Raw genomic sequence first — 12,664 nt, forward strand, 5'->3', positions numbered from 1 at the left:
CAAGTTAATTGACTGAGTTGTGTCACTTTTTTGAAGATACCATAAAACCCTATGCTTGTGGAGCAGATGCATCACATGCACCTATTCATAAACAGAACAGATACATTTGGTGGTATATTTGTGTGACTATATGTAAAAATCTTATAACCTGATGCATTTTTTTCTCTGAATCAGTAAAAAGGTTTCATCATTCCACCGTCTTTTACAATCTGAATCACTTGATTTGTTGTTATGAGGAAGCCCGAACCTGAAGTTGTGCTAAAAAAACCCTCAACAGTAAAACCTTTTTCTCAGTCACTTTTATCTCTTCATTGCATCTGTTGTGTTTGCGGCTGAAAGGCAGGACACTGACCTGACTCCAGAAAAGGTGCAAATGGCTCCCATCTGCTCTATTTGATTTTTGCGTCTGCATGTACAGTATTTAATGTAATCTGTGTCACAAATCTGGTGCAAAAATAAAGCAAATAACAGGACCAGACATTAGCAAAATATGGAGGAGATTGCACTGCTTCATGAATTCCTTCCTCAATCTTTATCATGATTAACTGTGGATCTACATGAAGCTGTGGCCTGCAGCTTTTGCTTGGCTTGGTTTTGGATGAGCTTTGTTAAATTAGGCCTTCATCTTCACTCTGTAATGGTCTAAGGTTTTGTGGTGGTTTTGATTTGTGCTGGTCTTCTTGTGTCTTTCATTACTTTGCATTTTTATGGGTATGTTAGGGTTTTGTTAAAGGCATTATAATTTGTGTTTGGTGTAATTTATGTCACTTTGTTTCCTTATTTCCTCTGTTTTGTCTCAGTGAGGCATGCTGCTTTTCATGCACACAGAGTCATTGTTTCCTAATTTTAAAATCTGTTCTATATCAATATTGACTCCCTCAGTGTACATATGCTTCTAGGTTTTCAGCTGCCAGAGCCTCATTCTTGTGTTTCCATCAGTTTTCTGTTCCAAAAGTGGTTTGAAATCTATTTCTGTCCTGTTCTATGGTTTTAGCTTCATAGTTTTTTCTTTGCTTCATAGCAATTTCAGCCTCTAGAGCTGAAATTGCACTTGGATCTACAATTTTCAATTTCCCATAAATATGCTGCCAAAAGCTATGGATTTGTTTTAATCCTAAATACAATCACAAATTCCTTCTGATTTAAAGTTTTCTTGTGCTGTGACCTACCAACTAAACAGGCAATGATTTCTGATCAGTTATCAAGTGTTTCTTTGCTCGGAGTGCTAGAAGGAGAAAACCTTCTAATCTTGGAGCTTAGTGTGTTTTCTGAAGGCTCAAATTGAGATCTTATGGTCGGAAATAACTGCTGGCAGCCTCAGACATGGTGTCTTTGAAGCTTTAACTATTACCAGGACTGATCAGAGCGTAATCAGTTGTATTAAGCTCAAAAGGCGGAGTCCGCGTCTTGATGCCCGGTGGTCCACTCACTGAGCAGACACACACAGAGTGACGTGAACACATGGTCATGTATCTAAAACATCAGACATTACTCTGCCTCCTGGAGGCTTTGCATTCAAATTTTTTACCATAATCACTGCTTGCAGTTCCCCAAGATTTCCCAAAACTTAAATTGTGTTTTCACAAATGTAATGATTTATAACATGAAGATGACCAATTTTCCACATAGAAAATAATTTCTCTAAAATAACATACAGCGTTCAACCATAATAACATAAAATATTAACTACTATTAAAAAAGAATAAGGAATAAATATTAATTTGTTCTGGAAAATGAGATGAAAAAGCTGTTTACAATGAAACAGCGACAGTTGTCAAAGTTACCTTGGTAAAATGGTTAGTGGAGGTATAATGGAACAGGAGTGGGGAGATAACACACCCCAGGGGGGTTTATATTCTGGCGCTCATGTGCCAGACTTTCTAATGCCACCCTGGGCAACTGTCCATAAGGCCAAAAGGAAGTTTTAAAGAATCTTTAACCAGTGTGAAACAATTCAGTCTAGCTTTGGCTTCTCCATACAGTATTTTGTCCCGTACTGATTTCTTCTGATTTTGCTTTTTTGTCACACTCTAATATTTAAAATCAAGTGGCGCCTAAACGTATAAACTGGTTGTGCCACCTTTGGTGGCAATAACTGGCATCAAGCATTTCTAAGCGATAACTTGCATGAGCTTTTCGCGCCATGGTTGAGGAATTTTGGCCCACTCTTTTTCTCAGAATTGTTTTAATACAGCGACATATAAGTGTTTTTGAACATTGAACGGCCTGTTTGAGGTCATGCCCCATCATCTAAAATTCTAACTTGAGCCACTGCTAAACATGTTTTTGTTAACCAATCAGAGGTGGACTTGTTGGTGAGTTTTGGGTCAATATCCGGCTGCATAGTCCGAGTTAATTTGAGCATACCGTCACAAACCGCTGATCAGACATTCTCCTTTCTGCCTGAGAGCAGAATTTATGGTTGCTCCAATTACAGCAGGACATCCAGGTCTTGAAGGAGCAAAGTAACCCCAGACCATCACACGGCCACCACCATGTTTGACTGTATAATGTTATTCTGAAATGCTGTGCTATAATGTGACACACGCCTTCCAAAAATGTTTATTTTGGTACTGTTAGTCCACTGAACTCCAAGATTTTTCTAAATGTCTTGGGTATAATGAAGATATTTTACCTTCAAACTCTTTAATGGATGACATTTTTGCCCACTCTCATTCTTATTGTTGGATTATGAGAATGACCTGGGCTAAGGCAAGTGGGGCCTGCAGAGCTTTAAATGTGGGCTGCTGTGAGTTCTTCTGTGACTTACTGGATGTGTTGTTGATGCATTCTTAGATTTTGTCTGTCCCTTTTTTTTTTTTTTTGATTTTCATCAAATTTTAAAATAATGTTACAATAAAAAATAAATGAATAAATAATCATGATACAAAATGTCTGATACTTATTTATCCCAAGTATCAGACATCTTTATGCTAGCTTAGTCAGTTTAGAAAAAACATGCTTTTTTTCTGACCCCAAAAACAACTGATGACACATTTAGTGGTTTCTTCCAGATCCATTAAAAATTTTATAAGATTCATGAAAACTACAAGTTTGAGGAAAAAGAAGTCATCCTAGAAGGTGCTTTTGAAGGTAAATTGTAAATTGGTGTGTTTGGTCCTGGTTCATTTCTACTCTGGGTCTCTCTGAACACACAGCAGGCCTCACCCAGCCCTTCACCTTGGATGGTTTGTGTCAAATGTGTCAGCACCACACATCAGTGAGTGAGGTGGAAGGAAACCACAAAATAGCTGTCCACAGTCTGTATTGAATTAGTGTCAAGCTTCGGCGTGTCATACAAAATACAATTAAAGCTACTCCTGCCTGGCAAAGAGGAGAGGAGGAAGGAGGGGTGGGGGCAAAAGGAAAAGAAAGTGGCCGTCAACAGTAAAACAGAATGACAAACGTTACTGGTGTTCGCTCAGTGTGTGGCAAGTGCAGGAGTCGATCAGAGTCGAGCCGTGCTCTCCTCCATCTGCCAGTGTGGACCGGGTGGGAGAGAATCGAGATGTTTTGGGGCCAAAATTACAGATCCTCCCCCTCCTCCCTCCTCCTCCTCTTCTGACCACATTAGAGGTGTAACACTCCGGTGGTCTTTGATTCCTCGAGCTGAAAAGAGATGCCCCACAACGAGATCAGATATCGTTTAAGGCTTGCTCCCCACCTCAAATTGCTCAAAAAATGCAACATATCCATCATAAATGAAGAAGCCAAGTGAATCCAGTTATGTTAAAAATATGATTCCTGGAACTTTGTTGGTGGTCATTCACACAGAGCGTACATGCAGTACTTCATGGTTTTTGTTAATACGTAGTAGTGACACGTGGGAACAAAACAGGACATGGATGTATTTTTGATCTATTTATGCATAAAATTTTAAGTAAACTAAACACGCTCGAAACAAAGATAAATCATATCTGTTTTTCAGCAATGACATCATTTTGACTAAGAAATACCAGCTTCTGGATTAAACTCCTTTCACCTTTCAGAACAGATCTGTTCAAAACTGGCCATACAGCTCAGATCAGATGTTCATTATACCAACTCAGACATTAAATCTGATCTTTCCTGTTTTAGGTCAGTTACTATCAAATTTATATCAATTTGCGAAATGGCAGAATAATAAGAGGGAAATGTTTCAAACTTTCCACAAAGTCAGAAGTTTACATACATTTCCATAAAAAGTAAATTTGTATTTTTAACTGTCTAACTTGGGTCAAACATTTTGGGTTTCCTACGACAAGCTTCTCACAACCCTGATTAAACTATGAGGTAAAATATACAGAAAACATTTTGTAGATTTATTAATCAGGTAGATTTATTACATGGGAAGTGAAAGAGGCTGCAGATAGCTGTGGCACCAGTGATTAACATGTAGAAAACATGTAGAAGATGTGATATGTGTGTATTTATAAAATATGTGTAAATAACACCTGTTTTGTGTGAAAATTAAAGAAGACGTTAGAAAAATTTATGGATTTCATGTTTTCTTAACCAACTATAACAAACAGCATTGCTTTAACAGTCAGTAGTAAATCAAGCTTCTTTGATGGTTAAGCCTTTTGGAAAAAAATCCAGCAAAGCAAGACCTGAGCAAAAATCATGCTGCATGTCAAAGTACGGGTGCATCATTGCACACAGAGTCCTACTCTGATTTATGAGCCGGGGACTTTCAACACCACCTCGCTGCTACAGAAATGCTTTTAACAGGTGACCCCCAGGATGATCCACGGTTCGGGGGGTCAGAGTTCAGAGGGGGTCGGCAAAGGTGTCACCCAGGTGGGAGAGTTTAAAGGCTAAAGGTCGGAGATAAGGTCAGCAAGCAGGACACCTGTGAGGACGTGATGAGGACAACTGGGATGGCTTTGACAGGAGGACAATGTGGAAGGTTCAAGGAGAGAAATGTGGCCTCTTGCATCTTTGGGAATATTGAATTGCATGTTGACCAGGCTTAGATCACATAAATAAATGTTCAACAGCACTCTTCATGAAGTAAAAAGGTATTTATCTGGAAGAACAATCTTGAGGCTTTCCAAACCCAGACTCAAACATTTGGATTAACAAGCAAAACCTAACCACTTCTAATAAACGGATAAACCTAGACTGAGGAAGGAGATCACTTGGAGGACATAGGTGGGGTAATCGGAGAATGAGAGGCAGGTGTTGGACTGAAGAGTAAAAACTCAGGTGTCTGGTGACTTGACAGGAAGTACAAGACCATTTTACAACATAAACGCAATCAAGATTACTCAGAACATCACAAAAAGCTCTGACCCCTAAAATAAAACACAGGATCAAATCAAGATAAAGCTTCATTCCAAGTGTCCTTTTTGAACCAATGTTTTTTGCATATTTCTTATGGACAGTTTTTTCATGTCTGACAACCAACCAAATGCTGCTCACATTCACACCTAGAACTAGTACGTAGTAACTAATTATATGAGTTAAACTTCCTGCAACCAGCAGGAGCTGCAGCTTTAAGCCTGCTTTATCTCTGTTAAGTTTTGAGGGCTTAAAATATTCTTCAGATATATTAAATAATCAGGAGAAGATTTAAGGGGAGATACTAGCTTTCCACCAGTCTTCTCAATATCAGGTTCTCCCTGATGTTTTTTCTTAGACAGAAGGGACTATTTTACTGACCATCGTGTCACAAGGCCAGTAACCAAAATTATTTCCATTGCTGAAAGTGTAGATCCATTTATATCCACCTGTCTCCTGCACTGAGCAAGCTCTGCACTGGTGGCAAGTAAGTTCTACAGTGCAGTAATGAGGAGTACAGGATACTTTCAGACACCTTGCATCCATCTTTACTGCACCTGAACTTCTCACCTTAAAGTTCTTGATCTAGAGAACTGTTCCTCTAGTAACAGTAGTCTTAGAAGTCGTTTCCTGTATGTGAGGTGACTTTGATGACCTTTCTTTGGAGCAATGTTAAATTATTTTAATGTTTAGCTAAACAACCAAACATTAGTCATTCCCATAATATCTCAAAAGCTCTCAAAAGGATCTCTATTATGTGAAGGGAAGAATCAATAAGTTTCACTACAGAGAGATGAGAAAACTATTTTGTCTGTCATTACCAAAACTGAAGCTACAAAGTTTGCAAAATGCATCACTTTCATTACTGCCGAAACGTTATTCCAAGACTAAATCTTCATAGTTTAAGCAAGAGTTTAACCCTAACAGTGTAAATAAAAAGTCATGACTGCAAATTAATCAAATTGCTTTTTCCTGTTGCTGGAAAAGAAACAATCTTTTCTAATTTATCATTTAGAAATGTATTTCGCCCCAATGTGAACTGAAAAGTCTAAAATGTATATTTTTCAAAGAAATCTTGTTACTCCTTCCTCTCTTTCCAGTTTGTGTCTATGTTATGCCTGTTTGGCTGCAGCTGAGGTGGAGGCACACGGAGTGCAGAGAGGCGGTGCAGCCATTAGACACAGAGCTGTGGAAAGATTAGGATGCATACAGCACAGCAGCACCACAGGCCGTCTGTACCAAAACGAGGATTAAAGATTAAGCAAGGTTGAGGCAGCACCACCAGAGAGACTCTTAGCCATGCAAAAGACACTAGACTTGCCAAGGAAATGTATATGCCATCTATGTTTTTGTAGCTCTGAGGATGAACTGCCAGTGCTTTCTGAAAAAGAATGGACCATATTTCTTTTTCAATACAATAATTCACCAATGATAACATAAAATGTTCTATTTCTTAAAGAGCGGCCAGTTGATTTGTTTATTTAATCTTGCAGACTATGTTTTAAAGCTGAAATTGGCTTTATATGGATACACTGGTCTGAACAATACTGTTTTTGAGCCTTTTAATTCTACTAAGCAAGTTTCATTTGCAAAGTTCTTCATTTGTTCGTTACTATGCATTTTTAGATAGTCATTGAACTTTGTTGGAACTTTAAAGAAATTGTTGATTTTCAGGAGATTAGATTTAGAGGAATTCTTTGCTCAGTTTATCTGCAGAAAAAACATCTTCTAAAGAACAGGATACCATCTGTCTGATTGGCTTGTATAGATATTAAACGCAGGTTTTTACAGATCTTTGGAATCATGTAGAGCAGGCTTGTTCCAAGTCCAGTCCTTGAGAACGTTTAGATGGACTCCAACACACCTAAATAAAATGGCTGAATCATCAGACATTCAGCTCTGAAGAGGCCTTGTAATGAGCCATTCATTTGATCCAGGTGTGGTGGAGACGGGATGCATCTAAAGGTTGCAGGACCGTAGATCTTGAAGACTGGACTTGGACACCCCTGATGTGGTGTGTGTGTGAATGATATCCAGAAAATGTGCAGACTGTATGTAAAATCTGGTTAGAATTTGGCTAGAAACTGTGAAAAAGATACATTTGCTCTGCAAAACAACCCAAAATTTCTTTATACTTTCCTTTAAATGAACCAACCTTTCTCTCAACCCTAACCAGATCTTGTGAAGGTCTTTAGGCAGATTTCTCATTCATCTAGTCCCTTCTTCGTTCTGGTTTGGGTCAGCATATTATGCAAAGTGTTTTTTAAAGAAAAAGGAATTGAACTTGTGGTGGAAGAAAGAAGTGTTATGACAAAAACAGTCAACAGCATCTGAATGTCAGGACTTGGGAAACATGAAAAATATCTAGGAATATCCTGAGAGATGCATCACACTTCAGTTGATCATCTACTGTATGCCGGGTTTGGGAATCCTTTGTTGCTAAAATAATATTTTCTGTACATCAAACCTATCTTTTGTTGTTGTAACAGGTTGTTGGTGACAAAGTACCTAAAATAACTGTTTTAATGATGGGTCTCTACTACGTTGTGTCGACGCAACCCTGGTTCATCCCTTGAGTTTAGAAACGTTTAATGCCTCGATGATTCATAGATCAGAGTTCATTGGCTTAACAAACAAAAATTCCTGTGAAACCGATAAGACACACCATTTAAAATGAGCGCAGTGACCCTGAATCAACCGCATTGGACCTTTATGGATAATTTCAATACTATTTCTGGATATGATGTGACATCTTGTACCATTCAAGTAAATAACGGACAAATTTGTTTGAGAAAAAAATAAATAAAAACTTAAAAAGCTAACTGCATAAATATATACACATTTAACCCAGTACATTGCTGAAGCGCCTTTTGATTCAATTTCAACATTCAGATTTCAGAGTTCATACCTATGTTGAAGTATAGAGCACAGATGGTTTCGATCCAAATGAACCTAAAACAAAGTTCAGCTGTCAAAGGGGGATTTTTCCGACATTTGCTCAGTCCTACCCATAACCACAGTAAAGCATGGTGGTGGCAGCATCTTGGGTACTTGGGTTAGTTTGGATTAGTTTTCTTCTCATGGAACTAATATTTTTGGCAAGATGGATGAAATTTTAAGTAGCGGCAGTAGTGGCAGTCCCAAATATCAGTCAGTTTTGAACAACAATCCTCAGATGTCAGCTTGAAAGCTGAAGATGAAGAGGGATTTGATTTTTCAGCATAACTGAGAGTCCAGCTGTACGTACTTATTAAAGAAGTTAAGTCTGGCCTTGCCAGAGTCTGAAACTAAATCGGTGTAATGATCTGAAGAGTGCTGTGGACAGAAGACGTCCTCATAATCTGATGACTTGGAGAACTTTTCCAAGGTAGAGTGGATACACCTCACCATGCCACAATGTGGGATGCTGACAGACTCCTATCAGACAAGACTGAATGTAAAAATTGGATCAAAATGGGGTTTAACAAAGTACAGTGCCTTGCAAAAGTATTCGGCCCCCTTGAACTTTTCAACCTCTTGCCACATTTCAGGCTTCAAACATAAAGATATAAAATTCAAATATTTTGTGAAGAATCAACAACACAATGAGTCAACAACAGAACAATTGTGAAGTGGAATGAAATTTATTGGATGTGTCAAACATTTTTAACAAATAAAAAACTGAAAAGTGGAGCGTGCAATACTATTCGGCCCCCTTGCGTTAATACTTTCTAGCGCCACCCTTTGCTGCAATTACAGCTGCAAGTCTCTTGGGGTTTGTCTCTATCAGTTTTGCACATCGAGAGACTGAAATTCTTGCCCATTCTTCCTTGCAAAACAGCTCGAGCTCAGTGAGGTTGGATGGAGAGCGTTCGTGAACAGCAGTCTTCAGCTCTTTCCACAGATTCTTGATTGGATTCAGGTCTGGACTTTGACTAGGCCATTCCAACACCTGGATACGTTTATTTGTGAACCATTCCATTGTAGATTTGGCTTAATGTGTTGGATCATTGTCTTGTTGGAAGATAAATCTCCGTCCCAGTCTCAGGTCTCTTGCAGACTCCAACAGGTTTTCTTCCAGAATGGTCCTGTATTTGGCCCCATCCATCTTCCCATCAATTTTGACCATCTTCCCTGTCCCTGCTGACGAAAAGCAGGCCCAAACCATGATGCTGCCACCACCATGTTTAACAGTGGGGATGGTGTGTTCAGGGTGATAAACTGTGTTACTTTTACGCCAAACATATCGTTTTGCATTGTGGCCAAACAGTTGGATTTTGGTTTCATCTGACCAGAGCACCTTCTTCCACATGTTTGGTGCGTCTCCCAGGTGGCTTTTGGCAAACTTTAAATGAGACCTTTTATGGATATCTTTGAGAAATGGCTTTCTTCTTGCCACTCTTCCATAAAGGCCAGATTTGTGCAGTGTACGACTGATTGTTGTCCTATGGACAGACTCTCCTACCTCAGCTGTAGATCTCTGCAGTTCATCCAGAGTGATCATGGGCCTCTTGGCTGCATCTCTGATCAGTCTTCTCCTTGTTCGAGATGAAAGTTTAGAGGGACGGCCGGGTCTTGGTAGATTTGCAGTGGTCTGATACTCCTTCCATTTCAATATGATTGCTTGCACAGTGCTCCTTGGGATGTTTAAAGCTTGGGAAATCTTTTTGTATCCAAATCGGGCTTTAAACTTCTCCACAACAGTATCTCGGACCTGCCTGGTGTGTTCCTTGGTCTTCATGATGCTCTCTGCGCTTTGAACAGAACCCTGAGACTATCACAGAGCAGGTGCATTTATACGGAGACTTGATTACACACAGGTGGATTCTATTTATCATCATCAGTCATTTGGGACAACATTGGATCATTCAGAGATCCTCACTGAACTTCTGGAGTGAGTTTGCTGCACTGAAAGTTATTGTAGCTTTTTTAGTAGCAAATTTGTTAGTTTTTCAGTTGAAATGCACCGGGATAAATGTACCATTATGTGTCAAAAAGGTTTTGAAATTATTTATCATGGTCTCATCTTCTTACATCACAAAAACCTAGTATTTCAACAGAGGTATGTGCACTTTGAGAGCCACTGTAGAAACTAACTAAAGTCCAGATAAATACTTCCGAAGACCTTCAGAAAATCCAAAGAGCAAGAAGGTTTGGCAGCTTGGATCCAAATACAAAGAGATGAGACATGACTCAAGATTTTTGCTTATTTTGAGCAAAGCTGAAACTTTTCAGAAAGCATCTCTTCCCTTAGGATGATGAGCTGTGGATCAGAATATAAGTGGTTCTTGCAGGGTCTTGGCAACGTTTCTGAAGTGTAATGCAGTAAGCTTCCTTTTACTATAACCTACCACATGCAGGACTTGTTTAAGAGAGCCAGATTTCCTAACCACGGCCGAGGTCATCCCGCTCACCTGTTGTTATGACCCTTGTGATCTGAAGTTAGTTATCTGTTGTCTTTTTCTGTCATAGTCTGAGAATGCCGTCAGGGATGAAAACCCTGGGATGTCACCAACCGATGAGAACATCAGTGTCATGTTTGTTGAACACAGGCAAGAGCTTGGAAGCTACATAATGAATATGGAGGTTTAATAATGGAAAACAAAGTAACTTACACTTAACATGACGAGCAACAAGGAGCAGGGCAAAGACATAGACTGTGAGGCAGGGAAACTGGAACATAGTTAGGCAACAGAAGAAACCAGCAAAGAACCATTAAAACCAAACAGCTTATATACAGGGAAAGAGAGAAGAGAAAGGCGGGGCCAGCAGGTGAGGACAATCAGGTGGAGGTGAGAAACAGCTGAGACCAATGAAGGGAGAGAAGAGTACTGAGTAGAGAGGGACACAGGGAGAAAATCAAACAAAAAAATCTAAATATAACAAAGCACAAGAATGAACTAAGAAATAAGCAAAAAGTAAACAGTCAGATGAACTAAAATGACAACACTAAGAGAATATGACAGGGAAATAAAGAAACAAGAAACTCAAAAACACCTGACACAGCAGGATCTAACCAGTTCCTTTCTATTGATAAAAGGACATAATTAGTTTAGGCTACTCGTTATTTTTAAAACCTGAAACCATACCTGATCTATTCCCCGTGGGGCTGCTAATCCATTTCAGCAGCAGACGTACCCAACTAGTCGGTTGTTGCCCAACCCCAACGCTGGCTAAGGATTTTCCTCCATTGGCCTTTTGTTGACAAAATAAAAGGAACAAACACACAGGGTTGTTGGGGATTGCTATCTTTTTAAATCTTTCAGTGGCATCTGTCTTGATTCCATCTAACAGAAACCGAACCCCTGATTTCAGAAAGAAACCCCATTTCACTTCAGGTGCATGCTCAGCACTTGTAGAAACCACAAGTTGAGCTACACCAAGTCATAGGTGTATGGTTGCAACAAGTACTGGAGCTTCAAAGGGACAAATATGCTTCTAATCAAACACACAAAAAATGCACTAAAATACAAACCAGTTACTTGAAAAATACAGCTCATTACAGATGAATAAGCATTTGATAAACTATGAAAACAAAATGATTTTCAATGTTTCAGTAGAAGAAGAGCTAGTTCTAAATTCAGCTTAGACACATTAAAATGAACTGATTCATGTTCATAGTTCACCAGCTGAACACTCTGAAGTTAGTTCACATCTTCATCCTATTCATTCATGTTTTATATTTTGTATGTAATAAAGTAAAAAAAAATGTATAAAGTAGGCACATTGACTATGTCATCGCCTAGAATTTGCAACCTAACTATGTTAGTTTCTGCTTTTATCTTTCCCCACAGAACCAGTATTTTATAATGACCAAATTTCCAAAACAGCTGCTCTCCTTCACTTATTTTATTCCTTTTGTCATCACAAAACCAAAGCAGAGAAATTCTGACTGAAAAGCGGTTCAATTAGACCATGTTTGCTCCTTTCAACCTTCTCCTGTCAGCACAGACGGAAATTTTTGTTTTGCCTTTTAAACTGTTAATGCACAGTCAAAAACGCACAGTAATACCAAATTGCTGCCACATGCTGAAAGTTGAAGTTGTCTTGGAAAGAAGGGGCAGCACCGTTTTAGTAATTCTAAAGTCATAAAATCTATTTTGGTGTGAGTGATGTCTATCTGCAACAGAGCAGCCATTCAGTCGTCGCCTTGAAGAAAAATGTTTTTGTTATAAATAATTTCAGCATGAAATATCTAAAGTTTTCCCCAGAAATGTCAAATGACATCAGGGTAAGCTGCAATCAGTTCAATTTCATCATGTAATAAATAGTTTTGTTTAGTTCAAAGTTCTGCAAAAAGTGACCTCTGAACTTCTTAATGCTCAACACTGAATGCTTTACTGGAACTTCTGCTACTTTACCAGAAGCTGCACCCAGAATGAACCCAACAGCAACATCGCCAAAAATAAGGTGAAAGCTGCCG

This window comes from Girardinichthys multiradiatus, chromosome 5, assembly GCF_021462225.1.
Source record: "Girardinichthys multiradiatus isolate DD_20200921_A chromosome 5, DD_fGirMul_XY1, whole genome shotgun sequence".
In the NCBI taxonomy this organism is placed as follows: Eukaryota; Metazoa; Chordata; class Actinopteri; order Cyprinodontiformes; family Goodeidae; genus Girardinichthys; species Girardinichthys multiradiatus.